The 18,486-nt window shown below is 39.9% G+C and overlaps 1 non-coding gene across 1 annotated transcript; it reads right to left on the reverse strand.

The window, feature by feature from the left end:
* Nucleotides 1-10,532: 10,532 nt before the first annotated feature.
* Trnag-ucc lies at nt 10,533-10,604 on the reverse strand. Its single transcript has one exon. It is a non-coding gene; the product is annotated as a tRNA-Gly (tRNA).
* Nucleotides 10,605-18,486: the final 7,882 nt, after the last annotated feature.

The raw sequence follows: 18,486 nt of genomic DNA on the forward strand, positions 1-18,486 counted from the left end.
AATCCAAAAAAAACTTTTTAATTCAGGCGTTACGGGGTAAAATTGTGCAGGCTGTTTTTGCATCGATTTTCGATAAGCAAATACAAGATGAGCCTCAAATTGAAGAAGTTAATACTGGTGCGATGCGTATTTTTACCACTGAATTAACGCATATGACACCCGGATTTAGGTAAATCATTTCTCCTCTGTAGAATTTTCAGGATAAACTTAATGCGCGCTTTTGGGCGATTTTAATGCAACTCAATTATTCTTCTTAATTATACATGATGTTGCTGTCCGTTTTAACTTATTTATTCATCTACTCTGGTAACTTGTCAACAACTTTTTATCCTTGACAACCCTTTGCTTATTTATAAACTTCAACACTTTCCCTTGTTGATTTAATTTCACATTTCGTTAAAACAATTACTATTAACTTCAACAGATTTCAAACAGGTTGACTGATGATTAAGGGTTTCTTGCTTTTACAGCCTGGTGAGTGTGTCCATTTTATCTATCGTTTCAAAGCAACATCGGGTACGCGATGCGCAATACTTGGGGCCAGTGCTGAAAACAATGAAATTGAGTTATACTTAATTCGTCTTCGTCTTCATTTATTGAAGTATAAAGGAGGAAGAAAATCGGTGCGAACCGACGCGAGGAGACCACAACTGCGATGCTACTACTATAAATACAAGCCACGATCATGGTGCCAGCATCATTACCTGATGGCGAGGAACGTATCGGACCTCGAAACGTTGAAGAAAATGGACACCCTCACGCGACTGGAAACCCGAGAAAACCTCATTCATCAGTCAGTCTATTTGAAATCACCCAAAAGCGCGCATTAACTTTAACCTGAACAGAGGAAAAATGATTCACCTTAATCAGGGTGTCATGATGACTTGAAGTCGATCCGAAAGTCCTTGGGCATTCCATCTCTGTCATGTTAATTGATCTCTCCGGAGTGCCAATAGGGTAGTTTCCTTCATCAAAGAAAACGGAATGCATTGATTGCGATTCGTTACCCACCATTAGTGTATTCATAATATACAAATTATTTGGTTTTAGAAATACCGTTTTAGACGAATGGCAATTGTCAATTTTAACCGCATTTGAAAAAGGCCAGATTGGCGCCCATGCGATGCCACTCCACGTGACGTCACAGGGACCTAGTTTCCATACGAGTAGATAGGAGTTTTACATCGTCTGAGATTACCAATGCATGCATGAGGCACAGAGCTCAGGAAAACTACTCTTAATAATCACCTATTAAAACTGCCTGAGGTCGGAAAGTTTCCTTCGTTTGATAAGGTATTAATAATCCTTATTTAAGTCAAGTGCTACCAGCTAGCATTGTACTCAGCTACGATTTAGGTAACAAAAAATAATGGGAAACCACCCTATTGGTTTTCGGTGACTTACTCGATCTATTCAGTGGGGCAGTGGCGTAACTACGAATATGCTTTGGGGGGGGGGGGGGTCAGCTACCTGGGGTGGCGACCTCCCTCCCCGGGACAACCGGGAAAGTTTTTGAAAAATGACTAGCATCTACAACTACATAATTCCCTGCGAGCCACCTCTAGGGTGTTTTGCAGGGGGTGATCAATCACCAGCATGCAGCATGCAATTGGACTCCCACATACACACCACACGGTCCAAAAAACGTCACGTACACTAACAAATTATGCTACCATATGCTGTTAGAAATAGTAATAAAATTAAGAAACGTGCATTAAGTTTTACATAGGTTAGTAGCTACACTAAGTGTCATGCAATCTTATTTATGAGTTCTATCGCTGCCGTTATAATCTCTTATTGATCGTGGAAAAAAAGATATTCTGAACCTGTCTGTTCTACAATCTATCTCTTTTATTTTATTGATATGATCTGATCTTCCGTAGTATGTTGGCGTCCGTAAGATACGGTTAACTTCGTCAGAAAAGACACTGCTCTTGAATTTATCTAAAAGGTTTAGTCTATTTTTCAATCTACGGTCCGACAGATATAGCCTGGAAATATGTTTTACATCATTTTGGCTCTAAAAATTGAACTCTAAGCAGATGTAGTGGGGGGATCTAATCCCTCATACCCCCATAGTTACGAAACTGCAATGGGGAAGCACCAGATATTTGCATACCTTATAAATTTAATTCCGAACGGCCAAGATTTAGACGTTACAGGTCATCATTTGGTGAAACCAGGTTATCATGTCTAGGTCGTATAGTATTAAATGTTTGCACTAGGGATGGTCGGATCGGATACCTCGGATCCAAATATCAGCGGATATTCCCCTTCATCGGATACATCGGATCTAATTCGCGGAATACATCGGATCTGGATCAGAAAATTTAAATAATAGCTTCAGTGAATGTAAGGCCCCATTAGGGCGGAAAGAGTTCCGATTCTCTCTTCAAATGTTCCGTCGCATGCGATTCTTGTCCTACTCCACCGGTCAGAGGTTTATCCGAAGATTTTTTCCTATTTTCATTTCCAAACCCAAGCGTAACATAGGATGGAAGTTTTTCCCGGCGAACAAGTTGAAGGAACTCTTCTCGGGTTTTCCACCGGTTGAGGCTTCCATGGCCGACGTTTCGAGTCGAGCGTCGAAACGTCGGCCATGGAAAGCCTCAACCGGTGGAAAACCCGAGAAGAATTCCTTCAAGCGTAACAGTTTAGGTCCTGAGCATGTAAAGATGTTTAAAAAACAACTTGAAAGCCTATAAAAATGATTTTTAATTTATAAAAATATTGAAAATCTAAAAAGTATTCCTTCGATTGTACGTACCCAAAATAAACTTGAATAGTTACTTCGTTTAATAGCAGGAATTTGAAAATGCATTTGGATTCGAAAATATCCGATCCGAAAGATCCGGCTCCGAAAATCAAGGATCCGAAAAAAATCCTGGATCCGTCCATCCCTATTTTGCACCAATTTGCACCTCACCTTGCGTTTGCTTATCGAAAACCAGCGACAAAAATCGTGCATTAAGCCACCCTATTACAAATTGACTGCCATAAAACCCTGTGTGCAGGGAGATGAGAGTCTTTTGACAAGGAACGCGATGTAAGTAGTAAAAATACAGAGAGAGAGAGGGATTCGATTCTTTTATTTATCCTTATCGCTCGCGGGTCTACAGCGCCGTAGTTGGTGACGTCGCACGTCATTAAAGTAAAAAACCTAGGTAATACAAAATTACACTAATGTGGAATTACAAAGTTTTAAAATTAAGTCGATTCCATGAAGTCACGCTAAAGACAAGTAATTTCGCCTGATCTTCATTCAGATTGACTGGTGGTTATTTTGCAGTGATGCACAGATCTAATTTTCACAACTATAGTACGAGGAACAGAAACAATTTTGACATTGAATATTGCAGGTTGTCTTTAAATTATAACTCCTTCCATAAAGTCAATATCAGGTTATTTAACAGGTTACCAACCCTTATTAGAGCTGAAAATGTTGCTATCTTTTAAAGGAGATTAAGGATTTGGCTTGTGCGATATCCCCTTTACTCTGTAGATGAGTAGGTACTTTGAATGTAATTTTAATGATATTTGATTGTGAAATGTGTTTGTACACAGAATATATTTTTATATGTTTGTAATTTGTATTGGGCGACACCTAATATGGTTTACAACATTTCTCTGGGTGAATAAAATTATTATTATTATCATTATTATTATTGTTATTATTTATTCCCCCTCTTACTATCTGGCAAGGATTTTTCACAGTGAACGGACCAGGTCAAGTTCAACTATGTTTTGTTATTAGTTCAGTTATTATTCTATTGAAAGGAACCGTCGGACAATATGGCAGGTGTCCAGGATAACAGATTTTTGTATTTTTAGTAGAGTTTTCTCCAAGTTTAGCTTCTTTAGCTGGTGTAAAACTTCGCACGGTGTGATTCCTGTTGTTGTTATCACTATTGGGCATATATCTACTGACTGTGTCTTCCACAAGACTTTGATCTCTGCTGCAAGTTCTGCATATTTGTTAATTTTGGTGGATTGTGCTTTCTGTACATTATGGTTTAAGGGAATTGTCAAGTCTATGATGTGCCGTTTTATTTTGTCTATTATAACTATGTCCAGTCTATTAATAAATTGTCGCCTTAATTTCTTGTAATAATTAGTCAGTTATATCGCAGTATGATATTTTTCCTTTCGTTAATATTGTTTTGCCGAATTGTCTGTAAGTTAACGGCGGTCTGCAACGAGTGAATCTTTTGTATTTATTTTCATTTTTTATTTTCTTTTATGAATGTAATGTCATGCTGAACTTGTAAAAGTTGTACAATAATTTTCTCATGGGCCACAAGGCCCACGAAATAAACGAATTTATTATTATTATTTTTAATTGCTCGGTCTTATTAATCTCGGTCTTGCCAATTATAATTATTATTATCATTATCATCACCTAAAACATCTCTTGTTCCGATATTTCCGGTAGACAATGACGCTCATTGCTGGGGATCATTGACGTATTGAAAACCGACGAAAGACGGTTTCGATATAGGCTCCTGGCCAGATCAATTTCATGATACGTACCGTATATGTGCGTGAAATTAACTACGACGCTGTCGTTCCGCGAGCGATAAAGATAAATACAAGAGTCTAGTGCCACCCTCTCTGCATTTTTACTGCTTGCATCGCCTTCCGTATCAAGAGACTCTCATCTCCCTACACACGATGTTTTATGGCGCTAATTTGCAGCAGGGTGGCTCAATGAACGATTTTTGCCGTTAGTTTTCGATAAGCAAATGTAAGGTGGGGTGTCATCATCATCTTGTGGTGTTCTGTCCGTCGGCAGGTCCCCCGCGCCAATGCTGCCTCCATTCCCTCCTGTCTCCTGCCATCTCCTTGAAGTCTCCATATCTTCCAATTTTTATGTTGTCAATTAACTTCAGCCTTCTCCTTCCCCTTCTTCTGACCCCTTCCACATATCCTTCCAAAGCTACTTTCAAAATTCCATTCCCTCTCATCAGCCAGTTACTCATCTATCCTATTTAACACTTGTTCATTCCTAATTCGCACCGTCCACCGTATTCCCCCATTTTCCTCCAAACCAACATCTCAAATGCCCCAATCCTGTCCCTGTCTCTCTTCCCAATCGTCCAAGTCACACATCCATACATAGACTCACTCCATACATAATACACTAATAGCATTTCACCAATCTCTTCCTCAATTTTAATTCCAGTGCCTTGTTACACAAGGCTCTTTTCTTCTTCTTGAAAGCTTCTTTCGCCATTCCTATCCTTCTTTTTATTTCTCCTATACTTTTCCAGTCTTCAGTTAACAAAGTTATCAAAAGGATATACACCTATTATTACGACAGATTTTTTAAATGCATATGTTAAAGGGTGGAGAGGACTGGACTTGACTAAATACTTCCTGGGAGTACGTTAGAGGACTTGGCAGAGAGAAGAATGGTATAATGGCATCAAACCATTCAATAGATATAATGTATTATTTGTGGCACGATATTGTGGAAGTCATTGATACTGATAAAATTAGGCATTGCACAGTTTTTCCACAAAAACTTTGTCAACACGACGTGTTTGGTTGTTATTACAACATTCACGAGAGTTCGTATTTAACAAAGTTATTATTCAAATAGGCCCTTTTGCCATAAAAGGGGGAGGTAAGGGAAAGAGTGGTGGTTGGTAGCAAGATAGTAAGAATATTGAGTGGTGTGGTAGAAAGGATAATTTTTAAGATGTACTTGAGGAAGTTTTAGTTACAATAGAACGCGTCATGCGGAGATGAAGCTAGTGGAAATATTGTGCAGTGTCTTACTTTATCAGCATTTAACAGATGCTTCTCGAAAAGCTTGACATCATGGGCGCCAGTAATAAAATTGCGAGGGTGGTACATTAAATACCGACCCTGTGGTATTAAGTTACCAGGTGTGGAGATGAAGCTTTTGTTTAAACATAAAAAATAAGCTTGTTAAAAACATTATGTCCTGTGGATGTCTCAATTTTCAATCATAATATTTAAAAAATGTACCTAAAAACTGTAATTTTACCCTGATTGAGATAAAACCTGTTTTAAAATGATCAGCCAATTTAAACATGTTATCTAACAACGTAGATTCATTAATTCCCATAAATTCCCTAAATATTCAACAATGAGTCCCTTGAATAAACAACAGTTAGTTTGAAAACTTTAAACCATATCCATGAAAACTAAAATTGTCAATCGATTGCAATAAATGTTTTAAAATGAGTAATTCATTAAAACACGTGCTCATGTCAAGTTTCATTGCATATTTTTCATACGTTTCGAAGCTATTAACTTTAGAATCTTGAATAATAATGAAGGATACTTTGTTTCTTCCACAAGTTTATAAAAATTTATATTGACCGGTTTCGGCTATTACACCATTATCAAATACCGAAGTAATAGCCGAAATCGGTCAATATAAAATTTTGTAAACTTGTGGAAGAAACTGTCCTTCATTATTATTATTATGGAGCCCTTCCACCACGTACGTGCTTCAAGTTTCGATTTAATTTAGAATCTTGTATGTATTTTTGCTTGATAGGACTTTTTTGTTCCTTTTATTTGTAATTTTTTCTTCCTCTGAATACAGTATTCGTGCTCCAATTACATAAGTAGTCGGTACAATCATTTCCCAAAATCTTCCAAGATTCTGGGGGTGCAAGTGCACCCCTAGTATCCTTCTCCCGACTACCATGCTTAGCGTAAGTGATAAATTCAAAATTCACAATAAAATCCAGTTTATAACCTATGTAAATTAAGCGGTAACTCGCAAACAATTGGATGGAAAGAATGCACCGTATTATTATTCGTAATGTTTTCGTCTTCTGAATACACTGTTCATATTCAAAATAGATAAGTAGTCCGTACAATCATTTCCCAAAATCTTCCTAGAGTCTTGGAGTGCAAGTGCACCCTAACGTATCCCTTTCCTGGTACCCATGCTTGGCATACGTGATGAATTCAAAATTCACAATGAAATCCAGTTTAGAACATTTTCCAAATACTTGTATACCTTGTATGATGTTGGACACGATATTGTGGAAGTTCTTAATATTATTAAAATAACACATTACAATATTTCCACTGAGTTATATTATTGCACAACGCGTTTCTCCGTTACAAACACTTGATAATATTGTTTTTAGCGACGAAACGCGTTGTGTAATAATAAAACTCAGTGGAAATATTGCATAGTCTTATTTTAATAATACGGTAGATTCCGTTTAATGGGTCCACCGGTTACTTGGGGCAGCCGCTCAATTGGGGCAGATCTTGAAGAACAGAACCCAATAGAGGAATATCCCAGAGTATTCTCCGCTTGATTGGGACAACATGCCGCTTTATTGGGCCATGGGTCGGCGACATAGACTCTATACTCGCGACGAAATTAATTTTTTTCGTTTTCAGAATACTGTTTTTTATATTTTCCTCCTTTGATTTACTCATATTTTCACAAATGTTCCTTTTCTTGTCCTATTTTGTAAGCGCTTGTTGTTATACTATCCGCAAGAGGATAGCACCATTTTTAATAGGAATTAGTAAAAGACATTCATTCAGCGTCGCCCGAGGCTGTGAATAATATTTTTAACTAAATTGTTATAATTCTTAAAAATCATAATAAATTAACTAAACTCACTGCTTTATTATCACGGAGGCTTCCGCGGTTAGTTGATTGGTGATGGTTTTCCGGGTTTACACCGCGTTGATTCATGTTTTGCGGACGACAGTTTCGGACGCGTTCCAGCTCCCGTCTTCGGGTCCAAATTTCGGGTCGGGTTTTTTGGACCCGAAGACGGGAGCTGGAACGCACCCGAAAACTGTCGTCAGCAAAACATGAATCAACGCGGTGTAAACCCGGAAAACCATCACCAATCACTGCTTTGTTAATCAAATTAATAGTTTAATAAACTTATGTTTCATTATAAACATTCTTTAGTCTTCTTTCTATCATTTCAACGTTTGTTTATGCCCATATACAGGATAGGTCGCCTAATTGGGGCAGCCGCTTAATTGGGGAAAAGTGCACAAGTCCCGGCATGTCCCAATTAACCGGAATCTACTGTACTGGTATACCTGTAAACTCGCAAACCTTTGGTTGAAGAGAATGCACCGCCTGATTCAGCTGTACACCATCCGTTTGGTGCTCATCGCATTTGGCTTCTTCTATGGGCAGGAAGGAGTGGGGGTGGATGTCATTTGGAATGCAAGAGGAAGTGGACGGGGGAGGGAGTGGTGATCGACAGCGAATGTGTGACATCCGGCGGTGCGGCGCGGCGCCCGTGCCCATTGGGGAGACGAGGATGACACGAAGTGACGACGGCACATACTTAGCAAACGCCTGTGGGACACTCCCACGCATGCAGGTAGCCCCAAGATGACGACGAAGCGCATTCTTCATGCTGCATCCCTCGATGCATTCAGCCGAGAGAGCCAAGGATGATCAAAATGTCCACACTCTCATTGTTCCTTTAAACAAATTAAGCTTAACGATGCGAAAGAGGACTATATTTGGGAGGGATGGAGGCGGACTAAGGACATCCGAGCCATTCGGACTTCTGATGGCAGGCGGAGGAAACGGAAATGAACGCCCGGAGTGGAGGAAGCTTTCTTCGACTTCCGTCGCGAGGGGTTTCTTCCTGCGGATGGGAGGGCGTGAGCGCCAGTTGAGCGGAGATGCGTGCTGCTTGCGTTCAAGTCGTGGGACCGCCTCACAGTGGGCTGATATCGAAAAAAGCCGGACAAAACCTCAAAATCGATTTTTTTGAGTGCAGAAATTGAAACTTTGCACAGTAGTTGTCAATACTTTAGTGCATTTTTTTGACGAAAACCGTTTTTCATAGGTAAATTTTTTAAACAAATTATTCGGCCTCAAAGTTGAACAAATTCCGCAAAGATAGCCCTCACTGAATTTTTTTCGAAATTCAGCATGTTGAAATAAATGCCACACCTTCTGTAGTGATTCAATAGAAACAAAAATTTACAACATAATTATGAGGTTTTTTATTTTTAATTCTTGGCAACTTTCACGACTCAGTTGTAATATTTGTGGCCGATACTATACAAAATGGCGGACCCTGTTTTTCGGTGAAATTTTGTGTTCGTGTAGGATTATAAAAAAAGGATCACCGAGTTGCCTATTCGGTTCGAGGCGCGCCCATTCGGTTCTAAGTTCCTCGGTGAAGAACGCGCATTACTCCATCCCAACCGTCGTTTAATCTCTAATTTCGCCTCGCATCACCCTCTTACAAATTACTTTATCATCTTGATCAGTGACGTAACTAGGAATATGCTTTAGGGGGGAATGAGATGGCCTGAAGTGGCGACCCCGCCCCCCCCCCCCAGGCAATGAGGGGTCCAGGAAAAATTTTGGAAAATGTCATGCCTGAATATACATTTTACATGATTTTGGCTCTTAAAATTTAAATTTAAGCATATTCAGTTATTATGTGTCAAAACTAGACATTAGTTTAAAATATTTTTTCATTTTTCTGAGGCTTTGGGGGGGGAGGATCTATCCCCTCATCCCTAAATTGTAATGCCAATTGATCTTGATACATCTACATACTACCCTGCAACTCACATACACATGTTAATAAGTGTGCTGGGACCAGCCGCGATTATAAATTTACGGAGTCACCCGAAATGCACTAATTGTGCGAAAGTTCCAGAGGAAAAATTATTCGCCTTAACCGGGATTTGAACCATCATCATTCCCCACCATCTTTTCCGGTATAGTCCACAAATATCCACATTGGGGAATGATGCCTTGGTAGCTTTATGGGGAACATGCACATTTTTAAAAAATTACTACAATAAGAGGTTCTCTACCTCAAATTTACTCGCCGAAAATCTCGCGGATGAATAATGTTTTTTAGCTGAGGTATGAGTATTTAAAAATCAATCTTCATCGGCTGCTTGAAAACACGACGTCATCGGAGCGTGACGTCACGGCACGGAATCCACAGTTGACAGACTGAGTAAGTGTATAAAAAATCGGTCTACGCAGGGGCTCAAATGCAAATTTGGCGAAAATAATGGCTATTTTTCCTTCGATATATTGCAATCAAGACTCTGCCCTTCTACTCTCTTAGCGAAGTGAATGGTGTACCGTCCGATGACGTCAGAAGACGTTTCAGGTCACGTCACTTCAAGCGATATTCGAGCACTTTTCATGCATGTTCCCCATTGATTAAAGCACTTGAGCGGAAATCGGAAGATCCGGGTTCGAATCGCCTGCCAATTTACCAGCATTTTTCACCTTGATAATGTTACTCTGTAACGAAACCATGGTCGGTCTCAATAAATTACTATGTGGAAATAGCAAAGTTGTTGATCCTTCTATTCCTGCGATTATGGATTTCCTCTAAGTTACGCCCGCTACTATTAATTATAATTATCTATTCTCAATTGCTCAAGCAATCTAAGCTTAGCGCGCAGCCTCCGAGCCTCAAAAATATAGTGATTAGCTTCCACACATAAAAATTTAGGTTAAGCAATACTGGCATCAGTTTCGCTACTCAAAACAGCAAGGTAAAAAGGAGTGCGTCGGCCGGGAATCGAACCCGGAATAACTGCTTGGAAGGCAACTATGCTGACCATTACACCACCGACGCTTAACCGATGCCCAAATCGATAATTTTATCTGCTTATAAATTTTCGAATAAATATAGTTGTAATACCGTAGTGGTATGGTATTTGGAGGAGGCGACCGACAATGAAGATTATTTTGTGATGTGGCAAGATTTAGGGACGAAAGGGTGTAGACAAACCCGGCGTCGGCTTTGGCCCACAATATCGATGGATTTATTTACAAGAAATAAGATATATTTCAAAGGTCTGAAGGAGCTATAGGGTTCCTCAAGCGTGCTGTTGGAAAGTTTTTGGATAAAAAAGTGAAAGACAGGTGCTATTTCGCACTCGTCAAGCCGCACTTTGAATACGTAGCTAGCATAAGTGATCCGATGCCGAACGAATGAATCCGTGAACTTAATGAAATGTAAAGAGAAGCTGCGCGATTCATCAAATAGTGCTGCGAGTCAACAGGAAGATGTTAAAAGAATTAGGTTGGGAGCCGCTAGAGACAGGCTGCGTTGTGTGCCCAGATTACTTGCACAATGACGAATAGGGTAGTTCCCTTCATCAAAGAAAACGAAATACATTGATTGCGATTCCTTACACACAATAAGTGTATTCATAATATACAAATTATATTGTTTTAGAAATCCCAGTTTAGACGAATGGCAATGGTCAATTTTAACCTCATTTGAAAAAGGCCAGATTGGCGCCAATATGATTCCACTCCACGCGACGTCACAGGGACCTTGTTCCTTTACGAGTAGATAGGAGTTTTACATAGTTTAGTTTGATATAGACTTTTAAACTTACGAAATATTGAGGATAAACAAGGAAAGCGAGTCGCGAAAGCAAGTACTGCTGGCAGCCACAATACCACAATTCGGTCAGCCAAACACATAAGTAAGGGTACAAAGGGTTGAATATGACTAAACCTATGCTGACATAGTATGTAGGCGAGATAACATAACGTCACAAAAAAACAGGGGTGGACTGATGATAAAATCAGCGAGGTTCGCAAATGATGACGCGTTGATTAGCCAGTCAGCGAGAAGACTGCAGGCACTACTTTAAGCGTTAAACAAGCGTTGCGAGGAATATGTTATGAGGAATAATCACATGAGGTCCAAAGTCATGTGGTACTGTAATTATGTAAGGTCGAACATCATGTGATTCTGTAAAGCATCTTAAGCTAGGAATGTGAGACTAAAGATGAAAGCAGGTGGGCAAGGCGGGTAGAGCTCACTGGGAAGAACATTAGAGGAAAACGGACACAGCGGTAAGGACATCAGGAAGAGAATTGCATGAGCAAAGGAGGGGTTCATGAATAGTTGAAGAGTTATTGATGGGATCGTTGTGTATGATTTTAAAGAAAGGGTTAGTGGAGAGTCTGATCTGGAGTGTAGTGCTTTACGGTGTGGAAACGATGACTCTTAGAGGGGAGGACGAGAAAAGACTGGGGGCGCTTGTGATATGGGGATGGAGAAGAATGGAAAAGGTGAGGTGGACGGATAGGAGGTGAAAATATGAAGTGCTGGACATGGTGGGTGAGAAGAGACAGCTTCTAAATGACTTACGGAGAAGATAGAAGGTGTGGATGGAGCGAGGACTTGGCGGGGAGGGGATGTTGAAAGTGTTAGAGGGTAGAATGTTAGGTAAACGAGGGAGAGGAAGGAAGAGAATAGGATTTAGATCGAAAGGGAGTAGGGCTCATTAAAATTGAAGAGAGAAGTACAGGAAGGGAGACTGCCAGAATTCTTCTTAAATACTCCATGAAAACCTACTTTAATTCGATAGAATACTTTTACAAATTAGTTAAAATTTAGTTATTGGTCAGCAAGTTCTAAGGTCGACTGAGACCAAGCACTTCATCTACATCTGTAGACTACCCAGAAAGCCGTCTCAATAGATGTGTGGCGAGGGGTGTGAGGTCACCAGTCGTTAACAAAAAACAAAACAAAAAAAGCAAAAGAAGATGCGCATATTGAGTACCACCCAGCGTTTATAAATTCAAGATACAGTGTCCTGCGTGATACGGTGGAAATATCTCACATTCAGCTTATTGTTACTAAAACCACTTGTCTGTTTCCACACACTTTTATTTAAATCGACCGTGGTTTCAGCAACTCGTTCCATTATCAAAACACTTGATATCCATGGCCTCGATAATGGCACGAGTTGCCGAAACCATGGTCGGTTTAAATAAAAGTGTGTGGAAACAGACAAGTGGTTTTACTAAGCTGTTTTTTAAATTCCTTTATCGTACGAGGGAAAAAGGTATTCCTAAACCAATCCGTTTGGCAAAATACCCCTCTTAATTAATCGCTGATGTCGGACCTAGAAAATAGTGAGACTCTAAGGTGATGTTGTACGTGTTAAAAATTAAAAGGTTAACAATTCTTCATTGTGCAAGCAATCTGGGAACAAAATGCAGCCTGTGTGTCTCCAGCGGCTCCCAACTTGATAGAGTGGTTTCCTATTATTTTTTTATTGCCTAAATCGAAAGATTATTACTCCTGGAGTACGAGTTTCACGCTTTTAGATTTTTATATGACGATATCTATTTTTTGCGATTAAATGAAAAGTGAAAATTTTCAACCGCGCGAAAACGCGACGGCTAAGTATGAATAATGGTAGAAGCCCGTGTGACGTAATTCTGGTTCCCACTACCGCCGTGTGAGGTGACCTTGGGGCAAGTATGTGTGCGCCTCTACGATTCAGGGTGCTAGCAGGTAGCACTTGGCTTAAATAAGGATTATTAATACCTTATCAAACGAAGGAAACTTTCCGACTATTGGCAGTTTTAATAGGTGACTTTTAAGAGATTATTCCCTGAGCTCTGTGCCTCATGCATTAATAATCTCAGACGATGTAAAACTCCTATCTACTCGTATAGAAACTAGGTCTCTGTGTCGTCACGTGGAGTGGCATCGCATGGGCGCCAATCTGGCCTTTTTCGAATGAGGATAAAAATGGACCATTGCCATTCGTCTAAACTGGGATTTCTAAAACCAAATAATTTATAAATACACTAATGGTGGGTAAGGAATCGCAATCAATACCTTTCGTTTTCTTTGACGAAGGAAACTACCCTATTCTACTTTCATTATTTGTAAACCTGCAGAACCTTAGACTTAAAATAGATGTAAAATTTATTTATAATACCCTAAACTCGACTACTGACTGCATTGAGCTCCTTTCTTTGCTGAAATTTAGTGTACATAATTGATCCACACACAAACCTACTCCATCTGCATATTCCGAGGATCTCCATAACAAAGCAGTCACATTTATTTCGCCTCTCTTCCCTCATAAACTCACCCCCTCCTTCCATCACCTATTTTTATTTATCATTCAACAATTTCACCGTACAAGCTATTTGCCATCTGCCATCTATTTGAATTCTTCCTCTCTCCTCTAGCTCATCCTTAGAAGGTTTTTATATTGTAATAGGGTAGTTTCCTTCATCAATGAAAACGAAAGGCATTGATTGCGATTCGTTACCCACTATTAGTGTATTCATAATATACAAATTATTTAGTGTTAGAAATCCCAGTTCAGACGAATGTCAATGGTCATTTTTTACCGCATTCGAAAAAGGCCAGATTGGCGCCCATGCGTTGCCACTCCACGTGACGTCACAGGGACCTAGTTTCTATTCGAGTGATAGGAGTTTTACATCGTATGAGATTGCCAATGAATGCATGAGGCACAGAGATCAGGGAAACATGTCTTAATACTCACCTATTAAAACTGCCTAAGGTCGGAGAGTTTCCTTCGCTTGATAGGGTATTATTAATAATCCTTATTTAAGCCAAGCGCTACCTGCGAGCAGCCTGCATCGTATCAGCGATCAAAGCCTCGCGCCAAGGTCACCTTACACGGCGAGAGCGGGAACCAGAATGACGTCACACGGCGTTTTCCCAGCAGTCATACTTAGCCGTCGCGTTTTCGCGCGCTTGAATTTTTTCATTTTTCATTTATTCGCTAAAAATAGATATCGTCATTAAAAAATCTAAATGTGTGAAATACGTACTCACGGAGTAATAATCTTTCGAATTAGGCAATAAAAAAATAATAGGAAACCACACTATTGCATTTCATCTCACTCCATGTTTTGTTAAAATTTTCACTTTAAATTGGCGTCAAGGCTGTATGTGAAAAATCAATTAATTATACACATTAAAACTTGCTTTCAACGATCAAACATCTAACGAAATCCCGCCTATATTGATGTTAGTTTCCAGTCCCTTGGACATTCATATGATCGCCGATGTTAATTTCGTCGTATGTATCGAGTACGGTTTATACGAAAACCCCGCTATTACGAACTATTCTTTGGAGAGTTATTTCCTCTTTTATAAAGACATTGCAGCCATCTTCGCTACTTAACCGTTCTTTACCTTATCATCTGTTGTTATTAGATGTGGTCATCACCACATAGTTCTGCTGTTGATTATAAATCCCTTTCCTTTACAGCCGTTTAATGGATAGGATGGGACGATGGTTAAATGTTACGGATCTGTTGCTTAAATAAGAAGATTTACGGAATAATAACCGGCAATCCTGTAATGTATAGGGCAAAATCCTTCATTACGTATATAACGAAATCACGTTAATAAAAAAATTGAACGATTGCCACCTTAAATTCGTTATAAGCGAGTTTGAAGGTCGTTTTACACTGGGCACGTCCTTGCGCAATGTGACGTATCTGTACGACGGCTCATTCAAAATTGCGTCGTGTAAAGCGGTGAATTGATGGATAGCATGCGAAATGTCGAAATAGCCCTTGCTCTAATTCCGAGTTCGCATTCCTGCAATTTCAAATATGTTTTCTGTGCTAGCCTGCGCAATGACACTCCCCGTATAAAACGGCCTTTAAGGCCAGTTTACACGGTATATTAGCACGTACGGGTTAATGTCTAAATGTATGAATGCGAGAATGAACGCCAAAATGCACCGTATAACCACCCAACTTGTGTAAATGCACAGAAAATAGAACCTGTTCGAATTTGGTTCATGCATTCGTACATGTTCCGTTCCGGTCCACAAAAATCATTCATGCAAACAGGCATTAACTCGTACGTTTTAATGTATCGTGTAAACAGGCCTTTAATGTAAATAAATAATCACCTAAGACGGTGGCGTAGTTCGAGCCCAGAGCGGCTGCCGGGAGCTCTAGGTGCGCACATATCCTCCTCCTATCTCCCTACCGTCAATCCATCCCCCCCACTCCTCATTCACCCCTCTCTTGCAAAAGGGGGAGGGGAAATATCGACCACGAGGACCCCTCACCCTTACCCCCCCCCCCCCCTCCTGCCGCTCCATTCATTGTCGGGAGAGGGGAGGGGGTGCGCGGCGCCCGGAATGGGAACAGAACGTTGAGAAAGTGTGCCCCCCCCCCTCATCCCCCCCCTCCTCTCTCTCAATCGTTCATTCATCTCGACGCGACTTTCAATGGGAGTAGATCCCGGAGGCGGCGTTGCCACGTCGTCAAGCTTTTTGCAATGGCTCGCGTTTTTCGGGAATATAGGCCAGTCGTCGAAAAATGCCTCCTTCCCCCCCTACCTACCTCACTCCAGCCCACACGGGCACCTGGTAGCCGCTGACGATTGCGAAACTGAGGTTGGCAAATTGGCGGAAGTGTCAAAATGACACGTGACACTGCCTGATGTCCTTTGGGTGTCACGTGGGTGTCACTGATGGTCGTAAAAATCCTAAGGGCTGGTTTCATGATGCCCGGGTTGTGTTAAGCGAAAAATATTACAGCAGTGTCCATGATTTGACAGTAGCTGAAAGTATTAATAGGAGCGTGACAAATACAGGGTGTCCCATTTATCTTGACCACCCGGAATTACTATTTGTCCAGATGCAAATTCAAAACTGTATCAAGCAAATGTTCATGAGCCGTCAGGGGGACATTAATCAGCATGTCTGCCTTCCTTTTAGCTTTGTTATATACAAAGATATGAACGGCGGTATGTCTTTTTTAAATGGCACCATATATTTTTTATGAATGACTGGTGTGCATTTTACTATGTTGTCATTTGTTCACTGCCAACGTCAGCAAGTGGAGTAGTTCAAAAACCCGCGTATAGAAACTATTAGGTCCCTGTGCTGTTGACGTGAATTCTTCGCTTTACACGACGCAATTTTGACTGCGCCATCGTACGCACGTCAGATTGTGCAAGTTGTACGTGCCCCGTATAAAACGGCCTTAAGACCTCGCGTAATTCGGCGCTTTGAATACCTGGTCGTTAGCAACAGCTGTCGTGATTAAGATGGAGTGACTTATGGGGTGACCTACATCAGTCACGGCCGACGATCGACCGTTTGCGATCGTTCGTTGTAGTGAATTGTGAACGGTCATCGACATCACTGAAACTTAGCGTAATCATGGAAACCGTCGTGGCGTATAATAATAATAATAACAACAATAAACTTGCTACATAATCAAGTGGCAAAAATTATCCACCAAAAACTGGCCTATCAACACAAGTTAAAAGATACCAAGACCCCATACTTTGAATACCACCCTGAAACAGTGCTTGAAAACAGCGCATTTACAATTTACTACGATCTGCCTATCCAGACAGATAAAACTATAGTTAATAATAGACCAGATATAATGTTGATTGACAAGAAATATAGAACTTGCTACATAGTTGATATTACTGTGCCACTGTCGCATAACATCGAAAAGACAATAGCCGGAAAAATAAATAAGTACCAAGAATTGGCAATAGAAATAAAAAGAATAAGGAATATGGTACATGTTTATATAGCTCCAATTGTCATCTCAGCCACCGGTATTATCCCAAAACATACACAAAATAGTTTCAAAATACTCGACCTTCATCCAAATACATACATCAAATTGCAAAAGGCTGTAATAATTTCAACCTCTCATATCACGAGAAAATTTCTCGACGCAATTCATCAGTAAAGAGTTACCTGGGTGAGAACCCGTGCTCTTTACACTAAAATAACTCAGTGAAAACTGAAGAAAATTAAAAGATAATAATAATTATAATATATTTATTCCACATTATGGTACATGAAATCATAACAGCTTACTCAAGCATGAGTTTTTACAAGGTGGAATATAGGCACCCCTGTGGTAACGAGCAGTGTTGGGGTTGCCACCTCTTAAATTAACAAGCTGATAGCTTAGCTGGTGCGGCCAAAACAAAAGAATTTGCCATAACTAATGAGTCAAAGTATGTACGCTTTTCTTTAGCGTGTGTTCCTTAGAGAATATTGTGAAAAATTGAAACATAAAAATCAATGAAAACAAATACATTAATTACCATGATACATAGAAATATTCCATACACTGTGCAGAAATCAGCCTAATAACATTCAATGTTAAAATGATGTACCAAGATAATATTTACAAGTACTTTTGTCTACTATTGTCTATGGAGAACAACCATATTTTCAATTCACGTAAAAACAACATGAAGGACTTTATAGAGATGATATGAAATGGTAGAAGGTTAAACATCTTAGTAGCACAAAATAAATAAGACCCTATAGTATTTTTAAGGGTTTGGTGGTGCTCTTTCGCGGTCATCTCTCTCTAACAAAACTTTTGACTGTCCTTCTCATTTCTGCCGTGCCACTTTCACTCAGCAATCGAACGATGACGGTTGTATGAGGCAAGAGGTTGTGTGTGATAATTCCATGAAAAATACACACGAGAGTTCGAGGAAAACTGAAGTAGGTTGGCATAAACACCTACGCCTTTAGGTGGTTGCATTTCGATAGCAGTTGTTCCATATTTCCTCAGGAACTCATAAATATAAACGATTTTTATTAAGAGCTATTTGTTCTCGACTGTCAGCTCACCGGGAATATATATCATTTTGTTTGGGAAAATTCGGTAGCAATTTAAAACAGGTACATGTGGAGTTACGATAA

The sequence above is a fragment of the Ischnura elegans genome, chromosome 7 (assembly GCF_921293095.1).
Source record: "Ischnura elegans chromosome 7, ioIscEleg1.1, whole genome shotgun sequence".
NCBI lineage: Eukaryota > Metazoa > Arthropoda > Insecta > Odonata > Coenagrionidae > Ischnura > Ischnura elegans.